The 26,263-nt window shown below is 43.2% G+C and overlaps 1 long non-coding RNA gene across 4 annotated transcripts in view; it reads left to right on the forward strand.

Annotated features, from left to right (window-relative positions):
• Positions 1-26,263, forward strand: part of LOC142829753 (uncharacterized) — a 126,014-nt gene that overhangs the window by 95,524 nt on the left and 4,227 nt on the right. Inside the window, exon 5 of one of the 4 annotated variants that reach the window (XR_012904501.1) lies at positions 7,460-9,515. The exons of the other annotated variants lie outside the window; for them this stretch is intronic. This is a non-coding gene — a long non-coding RNA (uncharacterized LOC142829753). Of the gene's footprint in view, positions 1-7,459; positions 9,516-26,263 lie in introns of those variants that run through there. 4 annotated transcript variants of the gene reach the window in all.

Raw genomic sequence — 26,263 nt, forward strand, 5'->3', positions numbered from 1 at the left:
TGGAGCCTACAGGAATTAAAGATTCATCTTAAATTATGGTGTAGCGCCCCCTCTCCACCTGGTTACCTTCTTTTAAAGCCAATCTCCTTTCAGGTTTGGATGGATAGGTCTGGGTTCTTCTGGATCCCGCCACCCACTCAATTTTATTCTTTCTGATTGATGTACTTGGCGGTGCCTCCACCCCCCTCACTCCTTCCTAGCAGGGTCACCAGGGCAGCTTGGGAGGAAAATTCTAGCCCAGGATAATCCCCACGTATTTGCCAGATAGTTGGAGACTCCCAGAAAATAACACAAACACATACACTATAATAAACACACTTATATTAAATAGAACAGGGTAAAACACTATTTTTAGGGTCACTGGTGCCCAGCAACTGTGAGGTTAGTGTCCCGTTGGTACGCGTACTTTGTTGGGGCCCTTGATGACTGTTGACCACACAATCCTTCTCTGCAGTGGTTTAGCAGTGGAGCTGACTAGGTCCAGTACAGCCCAAAGGACTCACAAATGGGAGAAGGCAGCAAATCCCTCCACAGTTTAATATGCTGCAGGTAATAAAATCCCCAAACAAATTCCCTGACTTACTAAAAATTGGTGCACTCACACACTCCATGAATGAGCCTCAGGTTGAGAGATGACTCAGTCTCTGCAAAGGGCTGCTCTCTTCTCACAGGGGTCCTCTTCAAGCAGGAACCAGGCTGCTTCCGTCCCAGAATTTCCCCTCACCGCGAAGGGGTGCAGGGCTCAAGATGCAGACCACACAACTGCACCAAAATTCAAAACTACAGCCTCCCAGGCCAGCCTCCAGACCCACACAGCAGGCAGCAGCCCGGAACTTGCTGCTAGAGCCGAGCTGACCATGCGGTGACTCCTTTCACCCAGGGAGCTGGAGCCTACTCAGCCTGGCTGGGGAAGCCTCCCAGCAAACTCCACAACTGGGAATCAACAGTGGAGACATAAACCCAGCTGAGGGATCCTGCCTTCAGGTCCCTAGAGGCTAGTTCTCAGGGGGAACCCTGCATGCAGGCCTGGGGCTTACTAGCTCCCACACAGCCAGTCCTCCCCTTCCCCTGGCTGGCTCCAGACTCCCCTCAACAATGGTCTCTCCTTCCCCCTGGGTTGCCGGGCAGACTCTGGCCCTGGTAGGGAGGGAGAGCCAAGGCAAACTCAGAGTGCCTCTCCCTGAGCTGCCAGCAGACAAGGCCCCGGGAATCCAAGCAATCTCCTTGGGGGTTACAATGGCATGTGATGAAACCTCAAAGAACATGTCCAACCAAAATTGGCAACCCTAACCCTAACCCTAACCCTAACCCTTCAGGATAGCAGCAAATTTTATTGTGCCTCCTTTGTAATCTGGTCCATTATGTGCAATAATATGTGGGTAGCCAATACGTCTTCATATACAACCACTTGTTGCAAATCTAATTTCACTGGGTTTGCAAATAATAGGAGGGCAGATCCTCCTGAGGTATAAACTCACATCCCTCCTCTATAGGCACTGGAGCTATGTTGATTTACACCAACTGAGGCTCTAACTCAGGGTGTTTTTCTCCTGGAGAAACTGCACGTGTGTTCCAAGGTGGAGGAGCATGTTTCTTGTTTTGGTTCATATCTGGACATTTCCCTAAGTCTCGCTCACATGAACAAGTAACCCAGAGCTCATTATTTTCCTTAATCAGACACTTAACTCTCCATTTAAAGTTCTGCAAAGATAATTGGAACTCATCATCAAATGCAATACAAATAAATGCATCCTGCCTTCAAAAGTACAGCAGAGCTGAGCCGTTTGCTCTCAGACTGAACTCTGCTGGACTAAGATGGTTGTGTGTGTGTGTATGTGTGTGTGTGTGTGTGTGTGTGCTTGCAGTAATTGTTATTCTATCATTAAAGGGAAAATGGGAGGGGTGCTCTGTTTTACAAGGCAATAATCTGATTTGCGAGGGAATAAACCATGAGACAGAAGGCTCAGGCTGAGCCATGGGTCTCAATGCGGGGAAGAGAATTATTCCTGAGGAAAATGAGGCACTCTGCCTATTATACTAGAAGGGAAACTATAACATTTATAGTATCCATAAAAATAAAATTCCCCCCTCTGCTATCCCTTAGTAATGTGCATATCTCTGGCTTTAACTTCCATATGTCTTTGTTCATGAATGAAAAGAAGAATTTCTCTCTAGCTGCCCTTCCCACCCCCCAATCTCTTCCTCATTCTGTGTTCCTTTCCATGGCTGATTTAGCAAAACGTTAGATAGAATAAATCTAACCTTCCCTTTCTTCTCCTGTTGTGCCTGTTGCTATCTATAGCTGAATTCAAGCTGTCAGCTTGGGGGTTTAGCACATCAGACCACCCACAGGATCAGGGAGTGCTCTGAGCTGCTCCAGACTGAGGCGGACCGTTCAGTTTGGTGCAATGGGTGATAGAGACATTGGTAGAAGCAAAGGAAGGGTTAGATGGAAGGTATTCAACATTTTTATAAATCAAGGCTGAAGATGAGGGAACCCTGACTGAACTGGGAGGGTGTGGAATGAAACTAGGTTTTCCGAGGTAAAACAGAGCGCTGTCATTTGGAATGTGGATTGGGGGCACAGTGCTTATAGAAATACAATTGGTAATTAAAACCCTCTGGTAACATTAGAGTAAGTGGTAGCATTTTGGATATTACACTAGAATTTGTAGGGCTTTTGGTTGTTTGTTGTTTATTAAAATCAATAGATTTCCTGAGTAAAAACTAAACACTTCACACAGAGTGGGGGGAAAGGAGCAACTGTCTCAGGGCTGAGTGATTCAAAGGGATCTTGGGTTCCTGGCCACCGACGCCGCTACTTCAAAACCCTGGGTGCTGAGCTACAACGATGGTGCTGGGGAGGGGAATACAATCCATTTGGCATTAAGGGCTGGCTGCCCCAGCTCTGCCCCTTCTGCCTAAGGACCTACCCCTTCCAGGACCATGGAGTCAGGCCTCCCTGCTACCTTGCCCAGAGGCCCCTGAGTCTGTAGGCTTACCTGACTTCAGGATTTGGCTGTCATTTGGTATCAACTCCAGCCCATATTTGGAGCTCAGCTCTCCGCTGCTTTGCACCTTGAGCCATTGACAAATGACACCAGTGCAAGGCAAGTGTACAAAACTAGTACCATTCTGATTAGGTCAAGTTTTCTGCCCACTTTGCACTGATTGCAATTACTAGAATAGGTTCAGAACAACAGAGATTCAGGCTCTTGGAGTTTATAATAGAGTTGTGGGGGAAAGGCAACAAAGAACGGAGTGAGACAAAATTGTATTCAAAATGGCATGCATTTCTCTGAAAAATAATTTGAGATTGGTTTTTTTCTGCTGATAGCTAAAAGGATAGAAGGGATGTGGACATTTGGTAACGATGACTCAAAAATTGCTGATGGGGAAGGAGTCACTTTAGGAAGAAGAAAGTGGCATGGTAAAAAACATGTTGAGGGTGAAGGGTCATTTTAGTAGTGGGTTGGTCAGATATTTGTTGACTTCAGAGGAATGCTGAGATTTGGGGATTTTGGAGTTCCATTGCAGGGTCTGGAGGAGAGTTTGCTTTTGCTTGCAAAAACTCTTCCTACCATTCCCCTTAGGCTGGCCCTTTTTAGCTCAGTCCCTTCTGACTTGTCCCCACTGTAGTCTTATTTTTTTTACCACATCACTGTCTTGTCCCACTCTCATTCATCTCACGTAGCCAGTCCCCTTGTCTCCTGATCACAATCTCAGACTTCTTGCCCAATAAGTCCTACTCTCACCTTGACCCAGCCTTCCCATCCCAGTATTCCCCATTCCCACTCCTTCAGTCTGCACCAGTCCTCCTTCTAGTCTCCTAGCATACAGATTCATCCTCTCTTGCACCTTAAGAACATAAGAACGGCCACACTGGGTCAGACCAAAAGTCAGTTCAGCCCAGTATCTTGTATTCTGACCATGGCCGATGCCAAATGCTTCAGTGGGAGTGAACAGAACAGGGCAATTTATCATGTGATCCATTCCCTGTTCTCCAGGCCTATCTTCTGGCAATCAGAGGTTTAGGGACACATAGAGCTAATATCAACTGATGAACCTATCCTTTATGAATGTCTCTAATTCTTTTTTTTGACCCCACTTATACATTTGGCCTTTACAACATTCCCTGGCAATGAGTTACGCAGGTTGTCATTTGTGTGACATCTCCTTGTCCCGATCTCTTTGCCCAGGCAGTCCTAGTTCTCCTCCCATGCCCCAGATCTTTATCACATCTGTCTTACCTCCCATCACCTTCTTTCTCCTCCCTCATTTGCTCCCACTCCCCTTGCCCTGCCACTCACAGTCCCATCCCTATGGTTTCTCATCTAAACTCAGTTCCTCCTGGCCCAGGCTGCCTGTCTCACCATCCCCTTTTCCTTCTTCAGCTAGCAGATATAGGGTGTGTCTAGACTACATGCCTCCTTCGATGGAGGCATGTAGATTAGCCAGATCGGAAGAGGGAAATGAAGCCGCGATTAAAATAATCGCGGCTTCATTTAAATTTAAATGGCTGCCCCGATCTGCCGATCAGCTGTTTGTCGGCAGATCGGGGCAGTCTGGACGCAACGCGCCGACAAAGAAGCCTTTCTTCATCGGCACAGGTAAGCCTCGTGAAACCAGGCTCAGTTTAGGGTACGTCCATGCCCAGTTAGGGTACGTCTAGACTACATGCCTCTGGCGACAGAGGCATGTAGATTAGGCTACCCGACAGAGTAAAATGAAGCGGCGATTTAAATAATCGCCGCTTCATTTAAATTTACATGGCTGCCGCGTTGAGTTTACATGACAACTCCCTTTGATGTCGGCAGGGGAGCGTCCAGACTATCGCGCTGAGCCGACAAACAGCTGATTAGCTGTTTGTCGGCTCAACGCGGCAGCCATGTAAATTTAAATGAAGCAGCGATTATTTAAATCGCCGCTTCATTTTACTCTGTCGGGTAGCCTAATCTACATGCCTCTGTCGCCAGAGGCATGTAGTCTAGACGTACCCTTAGTCCTAATATCTACCCACTACCAGGTTCTGCTCCAATTCTTTGCTCCTTAAGCTCCATGTCAGGCCACCTCCTTCCAAATTTCACATCCCAGCTCCAAAGAAAAAGCTTTCCAGCTAGAGCTTTCCAAAGAAAAAGGCACCTTTTTTTTTAATACGCAACACCAACAGATTTCCCCCAGTCTCATGCTAGCAAACAGCTGTACTGTTTTGGGTAGAATTTCCCCCAAAAATTCAGCCTATGTCAGATACCCAGTTTGGAAAATTTCAGCCTGAACAGGGGAAGTCTGGCAAATTTATAAGCAACTGAAATCATGGTCTCAAAGTGGGAAATGTCGGGCAACCATAATAATAGGTGAGGCTAGTAGCTCTGCCTATAATAGTGGTACACATGTGGTACACATCTCCTTTCCTTGCTCCTGGAAGGAGGAGCTGAGCACAGGTCTGACAAAATTGCAGAGGAGAGGCGGGACGCCCATGCAACGAATGTCTTGCCTCCTCTACAAGATTTTCTTAGAGCTGCTGCAAAGTAGCCATCAGTGGGGAGTCAGACAGAGCCAGGTCAGGGGCAGCTCAGTCCAAACTCCTGATAATTGTTATCCAGTGGGGATATGGGTGGGGAGGCTTGGCTGTGTCCTCTGTTGAAGATTGTTCTGGGCGGACAGTGTGTTTCACCCAGACCTCCCTAGCCGTGAATTTTGGCATTATCAGCCATTTCCCTCTCCCCCGCATTGGGACATTGGGACAAGGATCTCCTCTCATTGATATTATTCCTTAGCATTCCCACTGTCACATGTGGGGGGAGGAGTCATGCATTCTGCCCCTGGGGACATAATGGGCAGGACAGCCACAGAATGACTCAATAGACCCCTCTGTCTGCTGCAGCTGCTCACCCCATCTATACCTGGCTCTAAGTCATGCTGTGCAGCAGTGGTGGAGCCCGGTTGGAATCTGAAACTCTGCCTGGGTTCTGCAGCTGCTCACTGCCTGGGTCATGATTTGGGCCATCTGGTTTTTATGTATTTTTCACATATCAGCATAATGCAAAAAAAAAAATGTAATTTCAGCTACAGCAAACACAGATGAAATGGGAAGCTCAAAGCCACAGGCCTGTTCGTGTGCATAGATATGTTTGAAAACTGTATCCTAGTACATAAAAATCAGTCTCACTAAAGTGCGAGGAGAAATATTTAGGGATTACTAGAAAGAGATGCATTTTGCTTGAAAGTTGTCCTTATAGATGTGGCTTGAACCCTAGCATTGAGTTCATATCTCAGTGTCTCCTTTATGACTCCTGCTTTGTTATTATCTTTCAACACCGACACACACACAGGCTGCAAAGAGAAGATGGATTAGGGGTAAGATGAAGGGCAGATGAAATGTCCATGATAAAAAGGCACTCTTAATTTGAGGCTCTAGGGCTCCAGAAATGACTATCATGCCAGAATGTGTGATTTTACAGCTATGTCGTAAGGTTGTGAGGGTTTTTTTTAAAGATCTTGTCTATGTATCTTCTTTCCTGTTTAGAAAAGGAGCCCTCCCAATCCTGCATGCTCTTATTCACTAGGGTAAGCCAAAAGAGAGTTCAGGACCATCCCTATGTTTTTATTCTCTCTATATATGGCTCCCATCACTGAGAGTCATAGATACATACAACAGTATTTTTTATACTAATACCATACTCATTGTCAACTTTAATTCTATAACTATGGGATAGAAAGGACATTGTGTTTACAATTTACATAATATAGAATGTTTACACCAATAAAATGTCATATTTTATGAATGTTCCAACATAACCTATAGTATACACTGTACAGGCTATGTCTACACTGGCAGCTTCTTGCGCAAGAACAGCTGTTCTTCCACTAAAACTTGCCGGCTGTCTACATTGCATGAGTGTTCTTCCAGAAGTAAATTTACAGTACAGCGTTGTAAAACAGGGCTTCTTCCAGAAGAGTTATTCCTCTCCCCAGGAAGAATAAGCCCTCTTGCGCAAAGAGCTTTTCCGGAAGAGGCCAGTGTAGACAGACAACATAAATTTCTTGCGCAAGAAGCCCCTATGGTTAAAATGGCCATCAGAACTTTCTTGTGCAAGAGAGCATCTACGCTGCCATGGATGCTCTTGCACAAAAGCACATGGCAGTGTAGACGCTCTCTTGTGGAAGAGTTTTTGCGCAAGAAGCTGCCAGTGTAGATGTAGCCACATGTATGTATGTAGCAAAACAAAACGTACCTAGCACAGTTTCACTGAGGCTAGTCCAGAGCTCTGAGCAAAAACGGAATGTATTTATTTATTCTTCAGAACTATAACATATTAGTAAGAAGAGATGCCTATCTAACACAGTCTATAAAAGAAAATGTCAAAAAAGACCCAGAATCCTGTCATATAGAAGAGCTGTAACCAAGTAGCGCATAAAGAAGCCAAATTCCTCATTTCTTTATTAATATCACCCCCAGCAATAAGTACCTTTTCAACTGCTCTTCTGAGAAGACGAACCTTGCAGCTGCCCTGAAGGTGGGGACACAGGCTAATGTGGACTGGAGGAAGTGAATTCCAAAGAAAAGGGACTTTACAGAGAAACTTTGGTTCCTTCTCTTTCAAATCAAAACCATCGTGAGTTCTTATGCAGGCCTCAGCTGCAGCAGCAGATGAGTGCGAAGGAGGTGGACAATGGAATTGAGAAGATCACTACATTTGTGTATGAAATATTTTGTACGCCTATGATTTTGCACGTATAATCCATCATACTTAATTTTTTGCTCTTGTTAAAAGACAGATTTACATGTGCAGACTTAACTGGTGTATATAATTTAGGTGCGTCGTCTGAATAATATGGCTTTTCTGAAGAAGATAGGAGGGAATAGGGTGGGTGGAATCTTGCTCTGTGTGGTGAAGCAAGTTTTAAGGCCTTTGTATGGCTAACCTGCAGGTATAGAGGGAGGTATAGTGAACTCAGTTGACCACTTAATTTCTACACAAGTTTTCAGACATACAGATTTCTGTGTGTTCTGACCTATTAGCTACAGGCAAGAGCCACTACAGCAGGGGTAGGCAGTAATTTTTGAGCAGGAGCCACTTAAAATTTTTTTGAAGTAGTTGTGGGCTGCTCCGGAAGGGGTGGGGCCTCGGCAGAGCCTCAGGCAGAAGGGGAGGGGTCTTTAAATAGAAACAGTTAAAGGGACTTGCGCGTGGCTCCCAGGAAACACACTAGCAGTGGGGTGGGAGCTGCAAACCCTTTTTACTGCTTCTATTTAAAGGGCTTACATGAGCCCTTCAAATAGAAACAGTTAAAAGGGCTCGCAGCTCCAGTGCCACTAGCATGTTGCCTGGGGGCCGGAGATGCATGAGCCCTTTCCACTGCTTCTATTTAAAGGGCTCGCGCCTTCCCCATGGCTTCCAGGCAACACATTGTCTTTCTCATTGTCTGTCTCAGTGTGACTTTCTCATACTGTTCCATGCTGGCCCTTTAAATTTGGCAGAGACCTGTAACTGCAGTCCTAAAGCAACCATTTTGCCTTCAACTGCTGCTGACTCTCCATCTCTTCCAGCCAGCTGCAAAGTGTTCTTAATTCCATGGCTAGGATTGCTCCTCCTTCCTGTTTTCTTTCTGCTGAGGAGATGGCACTTTCTTACAGGCTCTGTGATTCAAGGATGCACAGTGGTTTTTGCAGCATCATGGGTGGAACAGACTTCATTGGGCTCTGGGTCCCCTAGAAGGAGTGAGGCCTTCTGCAGAAGAGGGGTAGCTAGGCACAGCCAGCCCTCAGCACTGCCCAGACTGCAATGCACCTCCCCAAGACAGCTTTTAGAGCCACCCGGACAAGCTGTGCAGGATTCTGGTGGCCACTTAAAGGGCCTAGGATTCTGTCTGCCACCATTACGGTGGTAGCAGGCTGGAGCCCCAGGCCCTTTTAAATCGACAGACCCTGGGGCAACTGCCCCCTTATCTAACTTGGTGATGAGCCCTACTGACTTAGAGGCTATGCAAGTGCACAAGTGTCCAGCCACGTGCATCGGATTACAGAATCAGGGCCTAAAATAATATTTTTCCTCGAGAGGTGGAATTGAGGGCTAACTATGCCCAATGAAGACGTAAACTTCTGCTGTGGATGTTACTAGGCTGAAATACCGTGAAAATTGATCTGCATAATCACATAATATATTACTTTTCAGAATTATTACTGGTGGCATTTTTGCCTATGGAAGAAGAGGAATCCCCTCCTCCCATCCTGCCTGTTGCCTCCATAATTATATAAAGGGATTCTTTGTATGTTAAAACCTGTAAACATTAAACAATATTCTAAAATTTAACCTGTGGTAATTGGAGTCTCAGTCCCAGCTAAACACAGGTGGCCAAAATCTACCCTCTGTGGCACTTACGCAATGCCATAGCTGAAAAATGGTTACTGTTCACAGCTCTATATAAATAACTTCACCAAGAAAGTAGTTTGCACTTCACACATTTTATCGGTCCTATAAAACTCAGAAGCTATACTGCAATTTCTTGAGCACTATCCCTGTCACTTATCTATTGATTAATTATCTACATATTTACAGTCATCTCATTTATAAAGCACTCCTGCCCATGAAGGCCTAAAGACAGATATAGATTTTAAATATCAGTGGACCTGACCCTGTAAGTAACTGAGAACAAGCGTTTCAAAGATGTTTAAGCACCTAAACCTTAGGCACGCTTGCAAATACCACTAGGCACTACCTGCATCTGCAAGCACCTAAAACACCTAAAAAATTGTTCCAGATTCTGACGCTGAAGCACCAATTTCTTGGATGCCTACTATGAGATAACTCTGTTGTCTGGGATTCACAAATGAAGTGGATAGAGGCATTGACTCTGCCCCCCCCAAAAAAAAAATTCCTTCACATAATTCATGCAGAAGGTACCCAGCACCAGTAGGACTGTGCTAGAAGGGTGGGACAGGTGATCCTGTATCCAATATGCAGGTACAGGATTTCTTGCAAAACCCTAAGATTCACATGAACCTCAGGGTGCTTTTGGGGTTCCAAGACTTCCTACATCTTCAGTAGAAGAAACCTCCTGTAGCATGTTTTCTTCCTTCCCTCTCTGTAACTTCTTGAGAAGTGCTGAGCACCTTCTAGACCCATTAACTTTAGGGGGCGCTGCAGGTGCTCAACATCTCTATGGAGGTGACTCAGGGAGATCAACAACAGTTAACCACACTCATCACCTCACAGCTGGTAATCAAACCCTGGGAGAGCTGCATAGAAATTCTGGGGAAAACACTGGGCTACATGTATATAGAAAATAAACCAATTTTCAGCTTTTCCAAAAAATATTTCATAGACGGTGGAGTATCACAGAGCCACTAACACCATCCTTTTGGTGTAAAAAACATCTACATGTGAATGTGATGAGATCTGACTCATCTTCAGAAGGAGGAAACACCCAATACTGCAGATAAACATATAGGTATGAGAGATTAAACATTATGTTCATAAAGCTATGCACTGCAGAGTGCCAAAAGTTGCTTTTTCTGACTTAGGAAAGGATATGGGTTTTTTTTCTGTTCTCTTAACTTGCTTTCCCCTTGTTGTACTCAAAACCTCACAAGCCAGAAAAAAAAACCATAGAAGGGTGAGTGAAATTCAACCCAAAAAATAATAATAAAAGTCATTCATGGTTCATGTGCTCGGCCGAAGCTATATTTATCATAAACCAACTGACATTTTCCCCAAAAAGGCCAAATGCGTCAATTAATCCACACAAGAGCAGGTCTGAATTATACCCTGGCCATTTACAGTATGCAGTCTTTTATGAGATTTTTTTACTCTCTTGTTCAATAAAACAATAAGTTGGTTATACAGCAGCCAGAGGAGACGATAATTCATATGTTTCCAAGGATGCCAAATACCTTCTTATGGAAATACACTCAGTAAGAAGTAATATGAACCTTTTGTGCTTTCTGTGGTATTTCAAGGATTAATAGAATTTCCAAAGAGAAGATATGAATGAGATACAATAGAAAATGCTGCTGATGCTGGTTTTGCCCAGTGGTGACCATATGCAACGGTGTACTTCTAAAACTTTATTACAAGTGATTTCTCATGCAATGGTAAATGAAATCAAATGTCACCTGTTATGTTATCAATTGATTAACTCTGTACTGATTGTTTGATTCCTTTTTGGCTGGGGCATGAAAAAAGGAGTTGGTTGCACCTACTAAATTTTGTAGGAATAAAAACATATGAGTCAACTAGTGTACACTTAACCTAATATTGAGTGGGGACGAGGTACCTGTATTTGGGGTTGAAATCAGAAGTGGTTCTGGGCAATTGGGTTTAAGTGGCTCCTTATTTTTAAAGGTAGTTTGTAAATAAACAGGAGGGGGGAGAGTATCTCATCCATATTTTCTGCTCTTGCTGACTAGATCAACAGCATAGTAGCTGTTAGGAAATCAGGCAAACTGTGTATCTGTAGAGAACCTGAGGACTCGAGTTAGAAAAGTCCAGAATATTCTTGGGGCTTGATACAAAGATGGCTCTGGCTGAAGAGTTTCTTGACACTGCCAAAAGATTTCCTCTGACAAATAATGACTTCTGGTATTCAAGCTGCAGCTAAGGCCATCAGCAGTATTATGCAGCTGGGGGTGGAGACTTATTGGAACATACATTCCAGCAAATAACAATCCTTAATTTATTAACTGGGAGGAGCTGTCGAAAAAGAAAATAGGGATCATGACAAAAATAGCATCTGCTCATTTTAAAGAGCAGGAAAAATAAATCTGAAGTTAAACAATACAGCAATCAAACCAAAATTAAAAATTTATAGCTCATCACTGTGCAACATGTTGTATATATTGACTTGGCTTGATTTTTAATATAAGGGTATGTCTACACTGCATTCCTCTTTCGAGAGCGGAATGCAAATGCAGCCGAGTGAAATTGCAAATGAAGCGTGGATTTGAATTTCCCGTGCTTCACTTGCATAATGGCATCCGGGTGCTTTTTCAAAATACCCTATTGCGAAAAAAACCTCTGTCTTGATGGGGTTATTTCGAAAAAAAAAACCTTCTTTCGAAATAACCCTTAATTGTGAGGCAATTTAGAAAGAGTGCAGTGCTTCAGGAGAAAGGATGGAGTGGTGGTTATGAGCATATATAGTAGGGTATTTCCAAGCACATGTAGGCTATGTCTACACAGCAGCATTATTTCGGAATAACTGATGTTATTCCAAAATAACAAAGTCCGCATTACACACAAGCTGTTATTTCAACATAATGTCAAAATAATGTTGAGCTGGAGGACTGTTCACTCTGACTCCTGTAACCCTCATTGTACAAAGAGTAAGGGAAGTCGGGGAAGAGTGCTTTATCTCTAAATAACTGTTGTGTAGACAGTGCCAAAAGTCAAAATAAGCTATTTTGACTTAAGCTAGGCAATTAGAGTAACTCAAGTTGCACAGTTTATTTGAAGTTTAGCCCTGTAGTGTAGATGTGCCCTTAGTGGGATTGTTTCCCTGACATTATTTTCAAGAACCTGATTTTCATATTAGATTGGAAAAAGTCGGGGTCCTGTTTAGAGGTGATAAAAATTATGGTGTAAGTTAATTGATAATATACATACTAGGAGAGTGTGGTGGGTATGTGGTAATAAAAGCAATCAGTAGGACAATATGAGAGGTATGTGGCAGGTTACTTTACCTTACACTGTCATACTACTCCACCCTGTTGTTTGATTTTCCTTCTGCAAACTCACATGGACTCCCTGTTGCCTTGCCAATATGTAATTTATACCACCTCCATGTAACTTACACTGTCTTTCAACTTGGTCCATGGATCCTGCTGTGGAGAGGGTGCAGCATAGATGGCCAGACAGGCTATTTACATGTCTACCAAATATGAGTGAAATTAAAAAATGTCCTTGAAGAAAGTGGATTAGCTGCCACAGCTGCAGAGTACAGGAAACCTGTGGAGCTTTTGACTGCCAACAATCCCAGCAACTGTTTATTACTGAACTGAGCCCTTTAATAGCCTATTGTTCACAGTGCACCAGTTATTAGGTAGATATGGGCTTCTGTGAATTATAGCACACACATGTTCGGTGTATATACAAAGACACAAACAGAACTAAGTACACAGATAATGATGTACATATGGCAGAGAAATCAAATCTATCTAATTTCATAAGGAACATGCAGAATATAAAATGGACATAAAAGAAACTGAGCCTGTTAAGATCCAACATCTGATTTTTATAATTAACGCTAAAGAAAAGAGGGCATGCATATGAGTATCTAAGAAAGTGCTGTGATTTGAAAGGGTTGAAATTACATGCCTTAATTGTTCCCTTGCTTAGGGAAACAGTGTATTCTAGTGGTGAAAGCCAGGGCTGTCCCAAGGGCAGGGGGTGCAAGGTCCAGAGCAACCCCAAACCTGCTCGAGGCCTGAGACTCAGGGCAACCACTCCTGCCCCAGGCCCGACCCCCATCCCACCTTTTCCCACTCCTGCTCTGCCCCTTCCTGCTCCATTGCACCTCTACCCCGATCCAAGCAGCCTGCTCCGCTGTACTATCATCTCATTGACTGCTCTGCTCTGCAACCCCAAACACCATTGCTTGGGGCAGGAGAGTAGGCCGGGGCTGGGGCACTCTGCTTCCCACCACTGCTTTGAGTGAGAGGGGGCCTGGCCTCTGCTGTCTCCTGATGCTAGGCCCCACCAGGTATTTCCACAGATCCCCTCCATAGGATGGTTGAGGTGGCTGCCGTGGGTTCCTCCAAAGTAAGGGTTCTGGGGTAGGGATGTTAGCTATGAGGTAAAAGAATAGTTGAGTAACCACATAAAATATTATCGGTTACTTGAACATTCTATAGTCCCCAGGGGCGGGGCTGGTAGCCAGTGCAATCTGCCCCCACTCCCAGGGAGCCCCCTGCCACCCCACACTGCTGCCTCTGTATCAGAAGCAGCAACGTGGGGTGCCAGGCAGGAGCCAGTCTGCTAGGGCAACCAGTTTAAAAAGCAACTTGCTGAGCAGACCAGCTGCCTGCTGCCCTGTGCTGCTGCCTCTGATACAGAGGCAGCAGTATGGTGTGGCAGCAGCCCCTGTCCACAGGAAGTCTGAGCTCCCTGTGGACAAAGGGGAAGGGGATGCTGCTGCAAAGCAGATTCTGTCCACAGGGAGCTCGGACCCCATGCGGTCAGAGGATGCCATGAAGCAGGCTCTCTCCCCCACCCCCTGCCCATGGTGCTGATTCACTACCACCGCCTTGCTGACTCTGATACAGAGACAGCAAGGGGGGATGCAAGTAGTCGAGAAGATTAACTGATAAGCCTAGACTTATCAGTTAATCATATACCTGACTACTTGTTTATATCCCTAGATTGGGGTGGCCATCCCAAACCATCCTATGGACAGGATGGCTCTGGTGAGACCAATGGAGCTGTTAGAATCAGGGGAACTGGGTTCTATCTCTGCTTTGTCACATCTCTGGGTGACTTTGGGCAAGTTACTTCAATTCTTTATGCCTCCATTTTCCCTCTCACCTTTTGTGTGACTTGCCTATAGACAAGCCCACCAAGTATAAGTTATTTAGGGCAGAGACTGTCTCTTACTACAGAGTCTAGCACAATGGGGCCCTGTTCTAGCGCTACTGTTGTGCAAACACAACTTGCCATAGTGTAATTCTGTGGAAGGCAGAACATGGGAGGCGGGTATAGTAGGCTTCAGGAGGCTAGACCTCCCTGGTCCAGATGATGACAATTCATCACCAGACATCTGGGACATGATGGCCCCACCTGCTTTCTGCCTCTTCCTGTCCCTCCTCTGCCACTTGCCTGAGCCCTCATCACCTGTCACTGCCAGCTGAGTCCCTCCTCTCTTCCACTCCACCCTCCTTCTCTGGAAGTCCCCACCACTCGCCATGTCCCTCCTTTCCTCCACCTTTGTCCACCTGCCATCTCCCTTTTCTGGTGTAAGTGAGCAGAATATCAGGCTCAGATTCTTTTCTAGTTTAATAGTCAGATCCTCACCGCCACTCCATCCCTTTATTCCAGTAAAAGTGCTGGAGTGGCTTAGAGGAGTCCTAAACGCCCAGTAAATGGCTACAGGGACGAATTTTCTGATTCAGAACTATGGAGACAGCTGTGAAGCTGCCTCCCATGGACCTTTTTGCAAGCCCCAGTGTAGGGGACAGGGCTGGAGGCCAGAGGGGTGCATTGGGAGTAGAGATGCAGCATCTTGTGCTGGGGTAAGGGAAGCTGCCCTTAGGGTTCCAGGGCTGTCTCATTTATCCTGGGTGTACTCCAGCCCAGGACTGAAGGGAGGGTGCTGAGGTGGCTTAAAGACGCAGTAATTTCACTCGTCTGTGAGTTCTGTGTTGCACGAGGCACTGGGCGGAAGCTCACCCTTAAATACTATGTGAATTATTCACAACATACATTAATACATGAAAAAACCAATGCCCTAAACAAACCCCAAAGAAAATGTAAGAATACTGGCCTGATTCTTCTCTTGTACCATGTTCAGTATTATTCCATGGAGGGCAATGGTGTTGCTTCTGATTTGCATTGCTGTAACTGGAGAATCAGGTGAATATAAAGAACAACATCATGACATATTTGAAAGAGCCTGTGGACTTAATTTTTAAATGTAGACAGCCTCACGCCTTCTCTCATGTAAAATTGCTTTGATGTTATGTAAAGCTTTAGCCTTTGAAATCATGTAGCTCTAGCTCCTGCACTCCTGAGTGAGAGGCTCAGGTATTTAGACCCCCTATTCAGTTCTGTAATTTGACAGGAAAGGCTGAGTCTCTGAGCCCTTCACAAAGAAACCAAACTTCATGTGAACTCTCCTATGGAGGAGAGGCAGGTTGCCTCAGCCCAGCTGTTTATTTCAACCTATGTTACTCAACAGAACTGTTCTCTGTGTGCCTTTTTGAGTCAAATTTGCTGGCTTCTGTGACAAAAATAATTTTTGGTCCACTATTTATTCCTGCTACTGCTACTGAACCAAGACAATTCTGAGGGAGTGAACTGCGTTCTATTCCTTCACACATATCATCAACAAACTTGCGAATTAAGTTCTAACAAATGAGGAGTCCTGTGACACCTTACAGACTAACAGATTTATTTGGGCTTCAAAGCGGTAGCCGAGTTAGTTTGTAACTTAAAAAATTGAAAAACAATGAAGTCTAACAGCACCGTAGAGACTAACAAAACATGTAAATGGTATCATAAGCTTTCATGGGACAAAACCCACTTCTTCAGATGAGCTTGAGTGGAGCTCATCTGACGAAGTAGGCCCTACCCACGAAAGCTCATGACACCGCATATGACTTTGTTGGTCTCTAAGGTGCCACAGGACTACTCCTTGTTTTCAAATTTACAGACCAACACGGCCACCCCTCTGAGACTTTTAACCATGCATTAAGACTGCAATCACCTTCTCCTCAGAGGAGTAGTATATGTGGTGCCATGAGCTTTCATGGGCAGGGCCCACTTCTTCAAATGAGTGCCCCTCAAGCTCATCTAAAGAAGTGGGTTTTGCCCCATGAAAGCTCATGATACCATCTACATATTTTGTTAGTCTTTAAGGTGCTGCAAGACTATTAGTTGATTTTTAAGTTTTTCCAGATGTATTTGGCTTAAGCTTTTGTGGGGCAAAAATCACTTGTCAGATGCATGGAGTGCAAATCTGACCAAGTGGTTTTGACCCACGAAAGTTTATGCCCAAATAAATCTGTTAGTCTTTAAGATACCACTGGACTCCTTGTTTTTACAGCTACCTCCTGAGACTTACATTCTAAGAGCATTGCTGGGCAACCTAGCAGGAGACAATGTTTTATCTACACTAGTGCACTCCAACCAACATAAGTTTTGCCAACAAAAGCACCAGTTGGGCAGTGCAGTGTCAGCGGGAGACACTCTTCCACTGACATAGCTATTGCTGCTCATTGGAAGTGGTTTAATTATGTTGGGGGAGAGCCTTTCTCCCACCAGCGTAGAGCAGCTATATGGATGCAGCTGTAAAGTCCGTAGTGTAGATGTAGCCTTAATTACATCTGGGCAACTCCTCCAAACTCACTGGTGTAACTGAGGCACAATTTGGTCACAGAATATGTATTTATTCCTGCCAGTGATGATGTCTGAGAAGGAAATAACTCAGCTTGAACTGCAAATCCCATGGGCTGGCAGTTATATAAAAAACAAGAATCTGCTCAGATTTTCCTGTCTGACTTGTTAATTCACAGTGCCATTTCAGAGTAGAATTCTGCTTTAAAATATCCTCCTATCATCCCACACAGGTCTGCAGCAGGACTACGCCCTAAGCAAGTTCAATACACTTCAGAAAATGGCTTCTGCCAGTTAAAAATCAAGAAAACTATCTGATGAGTGTTACTTTCAACTCACATTGCTGATCCGTGCTGAAAATTGGATTCTGAGAACCCTATGCTTCTGGGGAGATGTTAAGTGCCCTCAATTCCATGTAATAGGAGCTGAAGGTCCTCTCCTCTCTTGCATCTTGCTTGCTTGCAGTAACATAGTCACACATGAGCTTATCTGAATAATGTTCAAACATTGGGACTCCTGAGAGGGTGTGGAGAAGGCCTAAAAAAACAACAGTCCTGATAGAGTTGGAAGAGAAGGGAGATGAGGAGGAAAAAATAAATGTGGACTGCAAAAATTAACTATTTAATGTACCTTGGCAATTCCTGGACAACCTGACAGAACTGTTCCCTGGTGTTCAGAGTGAATGATAGAAATGAATTGGAACAGCACGCCAGTCCTGGTGTTGTATTGTGGTGCAGGGCCTGATCATGAAGCCATTACTTAAATGAGTAATTTGGTGTATTTTTACAGTCTTTCCATGGATTTCTATTATACTGTCATTCCAGATGAGGGCCTGGTATCAGATGGGAGTAGATTGCAATTCACTGCATTGGGGGTGTTATAGAAAGTTTGTTAAGAAAGAGATCAGTGTTGTTGAAAATTTGCTGCACAAACACTGGGGAAAGTTTTGTGTTTGAAAGCTGGTTCTCAATTTTTGTGCTAACTTTCTTTCATTAGGCCTGTACAAACATATGCTCAGGCTCATTGAAAGGAAATCATGTGATGGAGTTTAATTTATGGTATTGCTGTGCTGAAAGTCTGAGCTAATCTAAAATAAAATGGAGGAGGAAAGGCCTCCGTTAATGCTATACCAAAGATTCAGTTAGAACCACAATATGTCAAGAAATGCTATTGCTAAGGTTCCAGCAGCAACACTAACCTTGCTGGACTTTTCATTCTGTGTATTCTGTGGTTTATGTCTAAGTAAACAGTTAATATATTGGTCTATATTTTGAACCAGAGAATCAGGAATTGAAAGCAGTTCATGTGTCCAGTGGAGCTGATTTCCCTGCTGGTGACTTAGACTAGCATTGCCTGGCATGTGGTTTTAATCATGCAAGCTGCATGGATCTTCCAGACATCCTTCTTCCTTTACCCCCACAATAGGGCAGTAGAGTCTACTCCATCCATGCTACTCTCACTTTGCTGTCTTGGGCATGATGAGTTCTCTCCCTTGTTCTTATAGCCCAGTGACTTGCTCAGTTATACCAATTGGGGGCTTCATATGGATTTGCCTTTTAAATAATACTCATTGCAACTCAGTATTTCTGTGTGCCTAAATTCAAGCACGTGAGTAATTCTAATGGAGTCATAACTTGCTGAATAGGGGCCTACTTGCAAATTTACTCATCACATATCTTCATATATGAACCTAGGGACTAAGACATTTTCTATTTTGCATGCTCATGACAGTTTTCAATTGGCTGTCATGCTCTGAAGAAAACAGTTACTGTCAGTGAATACACAGGTGTGCATCTCAATCAGGACTACACCCATGCCCAATTTAAGGATTCATTTTTCAGCTATATTTTCTGTAAAAAAAATGCATTAAGTAGAAAAAGTAAGTGTGCCAGTTTTTGTTTTCTCCTGTCCTGTATCTGAAAAGAGCTAAAAAGGGCCATGTTTAAATTTAATAAAAAGAAAAAAGGAATTGCTTCAGGCAGTTGCCAGGAATGGACAATTTCAGCCACAAATGTGACTTTTTCAGTAGATTATGAGTGTGTGAAACCAGGTTATAATGGAAAATGTTTATAAAGTTTTACTATCACAGCCACAATAACTTTATGAAACCATTATACCTGAAAGATCAAAGTGTAATGCACAGTTGAAAATATATTGTCCTTTAAAATAAACTTGTAAGACTTAAACCTGAGTGTTTAGTGTTCGTCTCTGGGAAATAAAGAAAAAAAATTAAAATAACACAAAAAATATAATTAAGATAATAAATGAAGGTCTTTCCTTTTCATCATTTCCACAAGCACTTTAAATATCTGCTGGAAATGATTATATCAGCAAAGGCTGGACTATATTAAAATAATGAAGAGTGAAGTTTTCACTGTGTTCCCATTTAATCATCACCTCACAACTTTACATTTTAATGTCTGACCTTAGGATATCCTCTTCCACTATCACATTAAGAATGTTGAAAGGAAACAGGAAGGTCCACAAGTGACATAGTTTCCTCAGAAGAACAGTGGCTATCAGCCTAATGTAGTCTGAATTTCTCAGACAAAGCAGCAGCAGCTTAACTATGGCCAGATTTCTCTAATGCTCACACAGTGCAACTCTTTCCTCTAATTAACAGAGTTAGCTTAAATGATGGGTGATGCCTTTTTGTATTATGTGCATGAAAAAAAAAGATTCTCCCACATGCTTTGACTAGTTCTATTAATAGTCTAGTATACTGTAAAGCCAAAACAAAGTAAATTTAGTGCTTTAAAAAAAGGACAGTAAAAAAAATAGAAACAAAGGCCAGCCAAAACATTACACACTGTATTTGACCCTTTGCATCTCAACTCTGGTTCAAAGCCCAGATTTGAAACTAACTGCTGAAGTCATTAAGCTGACCATATATGGCAAGTTTCTGGATGACATTTCTGTAACAAGTTGAACATAACTGGATAGTGTGGAGGGACGGAAAAGGCAATAGGAGAGAACCCGACCAGTTTGACTGCTGCATATGAAAAGTGTAAGACTTCTAGAAGGCTGGGGAGAAAGGAAATAAAATGGGTGAAAATAGGAGATGAATTATTAAATGAAATCCTTTCATCAAACTGGCTGATGTTGAAATTCACAGATTGAAGGTCATGAGCATTACAATATTTAAGTAAGAGGAGAAATAACCATCCTATATAGGAGCAAACCTAGTGGGAAATCTCGGAAACTGCCTTAAAACAGTTCCAAATGTTATAAATGTATTGTTTCAGACAAACCTCCTTGCTTAAATATCACATGCATAAAATCATTTTCATATGTCTGCTCATTTAGACATAGAGGAGGATACATATTGGAGAAAAGATGTGAGGAGGGGCTTCATCTTCAATAGCCTCTATGTTTGGCTATAGATGAAAAGCAGACAGTAAATTAAGTTTGATGTTCATGAACTTTTGCATTCACAGAGAGCTATGTTGTGACCTATGGATCACAATGTTTGAGCTTCGGAGCCTTTATGTACAATTTTAAATTGACTTTTCTACAACACTATTGGGATGTTTGTATTACATTCATGGGACTCCCTCTGGTGTATAACTTAACACATGAAAATTCTTGGTTTTTTCTTCACCAAAAGCTCTCTGTAGCATAGTGGATACGGTGATTGCTTTTGTGACCACATAGAAAGCAACATATATGTTGCTTGTGTTTCCATTAACAATAAAAATAATGCTGGCCCAGATCACCCCCTCCTACAGTAAAACCCACAAACGGGAATTAAGGGACAGGAAACCTTCATAAGTTCATATTATGATGTTTGTCTACTATTGCTTCAAGGTGGGCATTCTGGAGTGAACCCTGGAATTCAGCTACAAATGTGTGGAAGTATTGTATCTCATGGCAGCCACTTTAAAAGTGGGTTTCAACAGAAAAGGGGGCTCTTTGAAAGTGGTAATGCAGAAATAGATGCAAGACCAGAGAAGGGATAATGAACATTTTTCCTGTTCACTACTATGGGGCCACTCAGTTCCTGTCCCTGTCCCTCCCACATGTGGATCCTGACCCCACAGAAAAATTACTGTGGGGTCCTGGAAAGACAGGAGAGAAGAAGCCATAAGGACGGATGATCCCCAAATTTCTCTGTGGGAGGAATAAGATCTTCATCTGGGGTTACTATTCCTTAGGCAGATCAGAGCTGCTATCTGGTCCTTGACTAATAGCTGATTTTCTCATTGAGATGGGGATTTACTTCGATAAATCACAACTATGTAGTGAAAGTTACTGCATCCTCCAGCTAGGTTTGGCAATTCACACGTGTGCTTTCTAGGAGTTCTAATTGTATCTTGTTTAACTTGGCCATTTAAATGGCTGATTATTCTCTTGTGAAGGGTCAGGAGACTCCTTGGGACTGTCATCTGATCTGCTGAGACCCTGCTGAGCCTGCTTGCCCTGACAGCCTGGGCACCTAGGCCGTAACCCTGTTGTGTGGAGCCCTGCTCTCCAGCCTGCTTCAGCTAAGACACAGGGAGAGGGATACACCTCCAAGGCTGCAGACACACATTGTAAGCAGCACAGCGTGGCTTTGTCTATACTAATCTCCACCATCGACTTAGTCTATGTGACTTCAAGCTACAGTGTCGACCCACTGAGTAGTAGAGATAAATGAGACTTTTTCCCAGCCCTCAAGAACACAGTCCCTCTGGGAGCTGCACCCTAAGTAAATCCATCCAATGCTGTATAGAGATCTGCATGGTGTAAGATCATGAAATTCACCCTCTTTCTCAACGTAAAGAGAGAGAGCCATGGACTTCTTGCCCCTTGCTAGGTAATAATTATTAACACTGAGTTTATTAATAAATAAAAATGATTGTATTAAGTATAAATGGTAATATTTAAGTGGTCATAAGAGATAGCAGACATATCAATGTAGGGCTAGGTCTAAACTACAAAGATAAATCGGAAATATGGTATGCCTATTTACTTCCGAAAGAGGCTTTTCCAAAATTTGGGGTGTCTACACTGCACCAAATTTTAGAAAAAAGCCCTCTTTTGACACATCCCTTATTCCTCACAAAACGAAGTTTACAGGGATGGTGAAAGAGCGCGTCTGCTTTTTCAAAAAATTTCAGAAAAGTGGATGTGCTCCTTGGATAGGCATTGCTTTTCCAGGATATCTCTAGTATCCCGGATAAGAGCTGCAGTCTGGACGTAGCCTAGATTACTAAGCGAAATAAAACAGAACATGCAAACTAAGCTTAATACAGAAAGAAAATAGTTACACGTAATATCTCACCCTCAAAGTTGTTCTAATAATCTTCACAGACTAGTTAGTCATCCTTCCAGCCTGGGTTCAGTTTCTTTCCTCAGTTCAGTCTTAGTTGTTTCCAGGAGTCATCCTGGGAAGAGTCCCAGGGGAGAACTGATGGCTTGGATTATCGCATTCCCCACCTTTAAATGAGTTTTGCAAAAAGGTGGGAATCAATTGTGAATAGTCTAAACTTTCCCTCTGCTCTTGTAAAAAACTATAGCATCCAAGATAAATTCCAGCATCAGATGACATGGTCACATGTCTCTGCAAGGCCCCTCTCTCTGTACTTCATGAGCTGACTCACATGTCCGCAGGAAGTTTAATCTCCATTGTCTCTTGCTAATGGGCCACCACAACCCAGAACTATAAACAGTGAGACTAACCCAAAGCAATTACAGATACACAGTTCAATATTCCTAACTTGATCTACACAAATTATGAATACAAATGGGATAATCATATTCAGTGAATTACAACTGTTCAATGATATCTTACATGAAGTATCTCGCACAAAGCGTCTTTGAATTATGTAATACTCATATTCATAAGCATATTGCCATTAAGAACATAGAATCCCCATCACAATGCTTACTTGTTAACTTAAAGTACAATGTTATTATATTCATTAGGAATTGTTTTATACTCCCAATGGAATCATGATTGGCTGCCCCCGCACTGAATGAGGAGAGGCCCTGTGTATCCATGCTTCATTCATTACACATCATCCAGTTTTTGCAGTGCATAAAATGGGATCTCCAGAGCTCAACTCCATTCACTGCACAGTCATGAATTATTCACCATTCATTATGTGCAGTGAACGAGGCACGGGTCTTGAGGATGTGGGGAGGATCATGTGATCTTGTAATGAAAGCCTTTTTCTAATGTATAGACAGTGGTGGAGCCAAGATAAGGATGCATGAGCAAGCTTAAGGTTGGTATTTCCTGACCTTTGTTTGGTCCAGTTTGCAATCTTATTACCGTATTTTCCGGCGTATAAGGCTACTGGGCGTATAAGACGACCCCCTAATTTTTTAGTTAAAAGATAGGTTTTTGTCTTATACCCCAGGGCCCCTCCGCCTCCCCGGCTTTGCTCCCGGTGTCCCTGGTCTGCTGGAGACAGTCCCCAGCAGACCAGGGACACCGGGAGCAAAGCCTCTGAGGACGCCCCGGCAGCGGGACAGCCCCGGCGCGCCTGGGCTGCCCTGCCGCCGGAGCCCCTCCGCAGCTTTGCAAAGCCTCGGGGGAAGCCGCCGCCGGAGCCCCTCTGCGGCTTTGCAAAGCCTCGAGGGAAGCCGGCGGCGGGGCATCCCAGACGTGCCTGGGATGCCCCGCCACTGGCTTCCCCCGAGGCTTTGCAAAGCCGCGGAGGGGCTCGGGCAGCGGGGCAGCCCAGGCACGCCTGGGCTGGCCCGCCGCCTGTATACCCGGCATATAAGACGACCCCTGATTTTTGGGGGATGTTTTTTAGCATCAAAAGTCGTCTTATACGCCGGAAAATACGGTAGTCTCTTTTTTTTCTGGAATTGCCTAGGTTCTTTAAAGAGAGAGAGAATTCCATTATTTGTTAGACAACAATTTAGAGCACCATTGTGCACAACATGTACACTCAACAATGTAAGGGTTTCTGCAAAAAAAAACTTTACATAGTGTATGGAAGAAACAGTGCTCCTTTAGGGTACATCTATGCCACGGCACTATTATTTTTGGATACTTCTGGTATCCCAAAATAGTATTTTCTGAGTCTTGACAGAGTGCCCATAATTTTGAAATTTAATCAAAATACTAGGTACGCTATTCCAACCTTCTGGTAAACCTCGTTCCATAAGGATTACTACGTTTTTCGGAATAGCAGTCTGTTTCAAAATAAGCTCGAACTAAGGTACTCAATTTGCATAGCTCAAATTGCGTAGCTTATTTCGAGCTGGTGCTTCAGTGTAGCCGCACCCTTAGAGTCATCTCTCCTTTCGTGTGTGTATTGTGTAGATATGTAACCTCAGAAATCATATGGAATGGTGCAGGGCTTTAAAAACACCATCCCTGATATATAGGCTTGGAAGGATTAGGCTTTTAGCAGTAAATGTCAGGAAATAAAATAGAAAATAAGTCACTCATGGCTAGTCTATGGACTTTGAAGGTGAGACCAGGGGCACAGACACAGCTCTGATGGCTAATGAGCAAAGGAGGAGTCCAGGAGAAAGATCCAGCCAATCAGAGTGAAGAAATTGGGACTATTTAATTTAAAGAGAAGACATGATAAAGGTAGACAGAATAATTAAGCTTGGAAGGATTCAATTTTTATTGGTAAATGTTGGTAAAGATAAATTTAAACATACACACGTGAACCAACATATAATCAAAATGTATAGATAAGTAAAGTAAGACAAATGCTGAATGAGAACTTAATAGAGTTTGATTTGGGGATATTTTCTTTGCAAATTTTGACATGTGCTGTTGACAATTTGGCTATGTCTACATTCGCAGCTTCTTGCGCAAGTACAGCCGTTCTCGCGCAAGAACCTGCAGAGCATCCACACTGCCCACCTGTTCTTGCGCAAAGAAATTTACAGTACGGCATGGTAAGAGAGGGCTTCTTGCGCAAGAGCTACGCTCTTTTCTAACAGGTGTAAGCTCTCTTGCGCAGGAGCTCTTGCGCAAGAGGGCAGTGTAGACGCTCGGCAGAGATTTCTTGCGCAAGAAAGCCCTGTGGCTAAAATGGCCATCAGAGCTTTCTTGCACAAGAGAGCGTCCACACTGCCATGGGAGCTCTTGCGCAAAAGCACAGCTCTCACATGGCAGTGTGGACGTGTTCTTGCACAAGAAGCCACCAGTGTAGACATAGCTGTTGTGTTTTAACAGTGACAAAGCTTTAGCTTTTTTGAATCATATTACTGCCATTAAATAGCTGTTGTCTCATCTTTCTGTGGCGTGACTGTCCCTATAGTTGCAAACAGCTATGCAAATTTAAATCAATAAAATCTACAAGAAGCGTACAGATAAACGTTATTATTTAGTCAAAAGACAGATAAATAATAAAATTGAATTTTGCCAAGTATATTGATATTTTATGTTTGCCTGCTAATTAAAAATGAAATTCACTGTCAAACCTTATAACAAGACATAGTGTGCATGTACAACAGACGTTTCAGAATCCCTTATTAATCTGACAACTCCAAATTAATGTTCTTGAAACCGCTATAAATGCATATCTACCACCTAAGCATGATATCCCTGCCAAATCTTGAGATTTTACCACCACCCACCTAGGCTATGTTAGGGTAAATCTAGACAGTGGTGCTATTTCAGGATACTGGAAGTATCCCAAAATAGCTATTCTGCGTCTTTAAATGTGCCAGTTATTTCTAAATAGATTTTGAAATCACAGGCATGGTATTTCGGCAACTCTGTATCCCTCATTCCACAAGGATTAAGGGATGTTTCAGAATAGCACTTTATTTCAAAATTTGGCACCATATAGACAGCACCAAATTTTGAAATACGCTATTTTGAAATTAGATTGAAATAAGATATGCAATTTGCGTAGATCAAATTGCATATCTTATTTCAACCTAAGGGTGCAGTGTAGATGCACTCCTGGGGTGTGTCTACACAACACCTGAAACTCGAAATAAGATACATAATTTGTACTATGCTATGCACAAATTGCGTAACTTATTTTGAGTCTATTTTGAAATAAGCTATTTCAAAATTTGGTGCTGTCTATGGCGTGCCAAATTTTGAAATAAAGCACTATTTTGAGCCATCTCTCATTCCTTTTAGAATGAGGTTTACAAGGATGGCAAACTAGAGCATCCGCTATATTTCAAAATAGTGGATGTATTCAAAAGATGCGGGGTCACTAATTTGAGATACCTCTGATATCCCAAAATAGCATTGCAGTGTAGACATACCCATGCTGTCCTAAAAAAAGTGACAATTT

This window comes from Pelodiscus sinensis, chromosome 1 (assembly GCF_049634645.1).
Source record: "Pelodiscus sinensis isolate JC-2024 chromosome 1, ASM4963464v1, whole genome shotgun sequence".
Classification (NCBI taxonomy): domain Eukaryota; kingdom Metazoa; phylum Chordata; order Testudines; family Trionychidae; genus Pelodiscus; species Pelodiscus sinensis.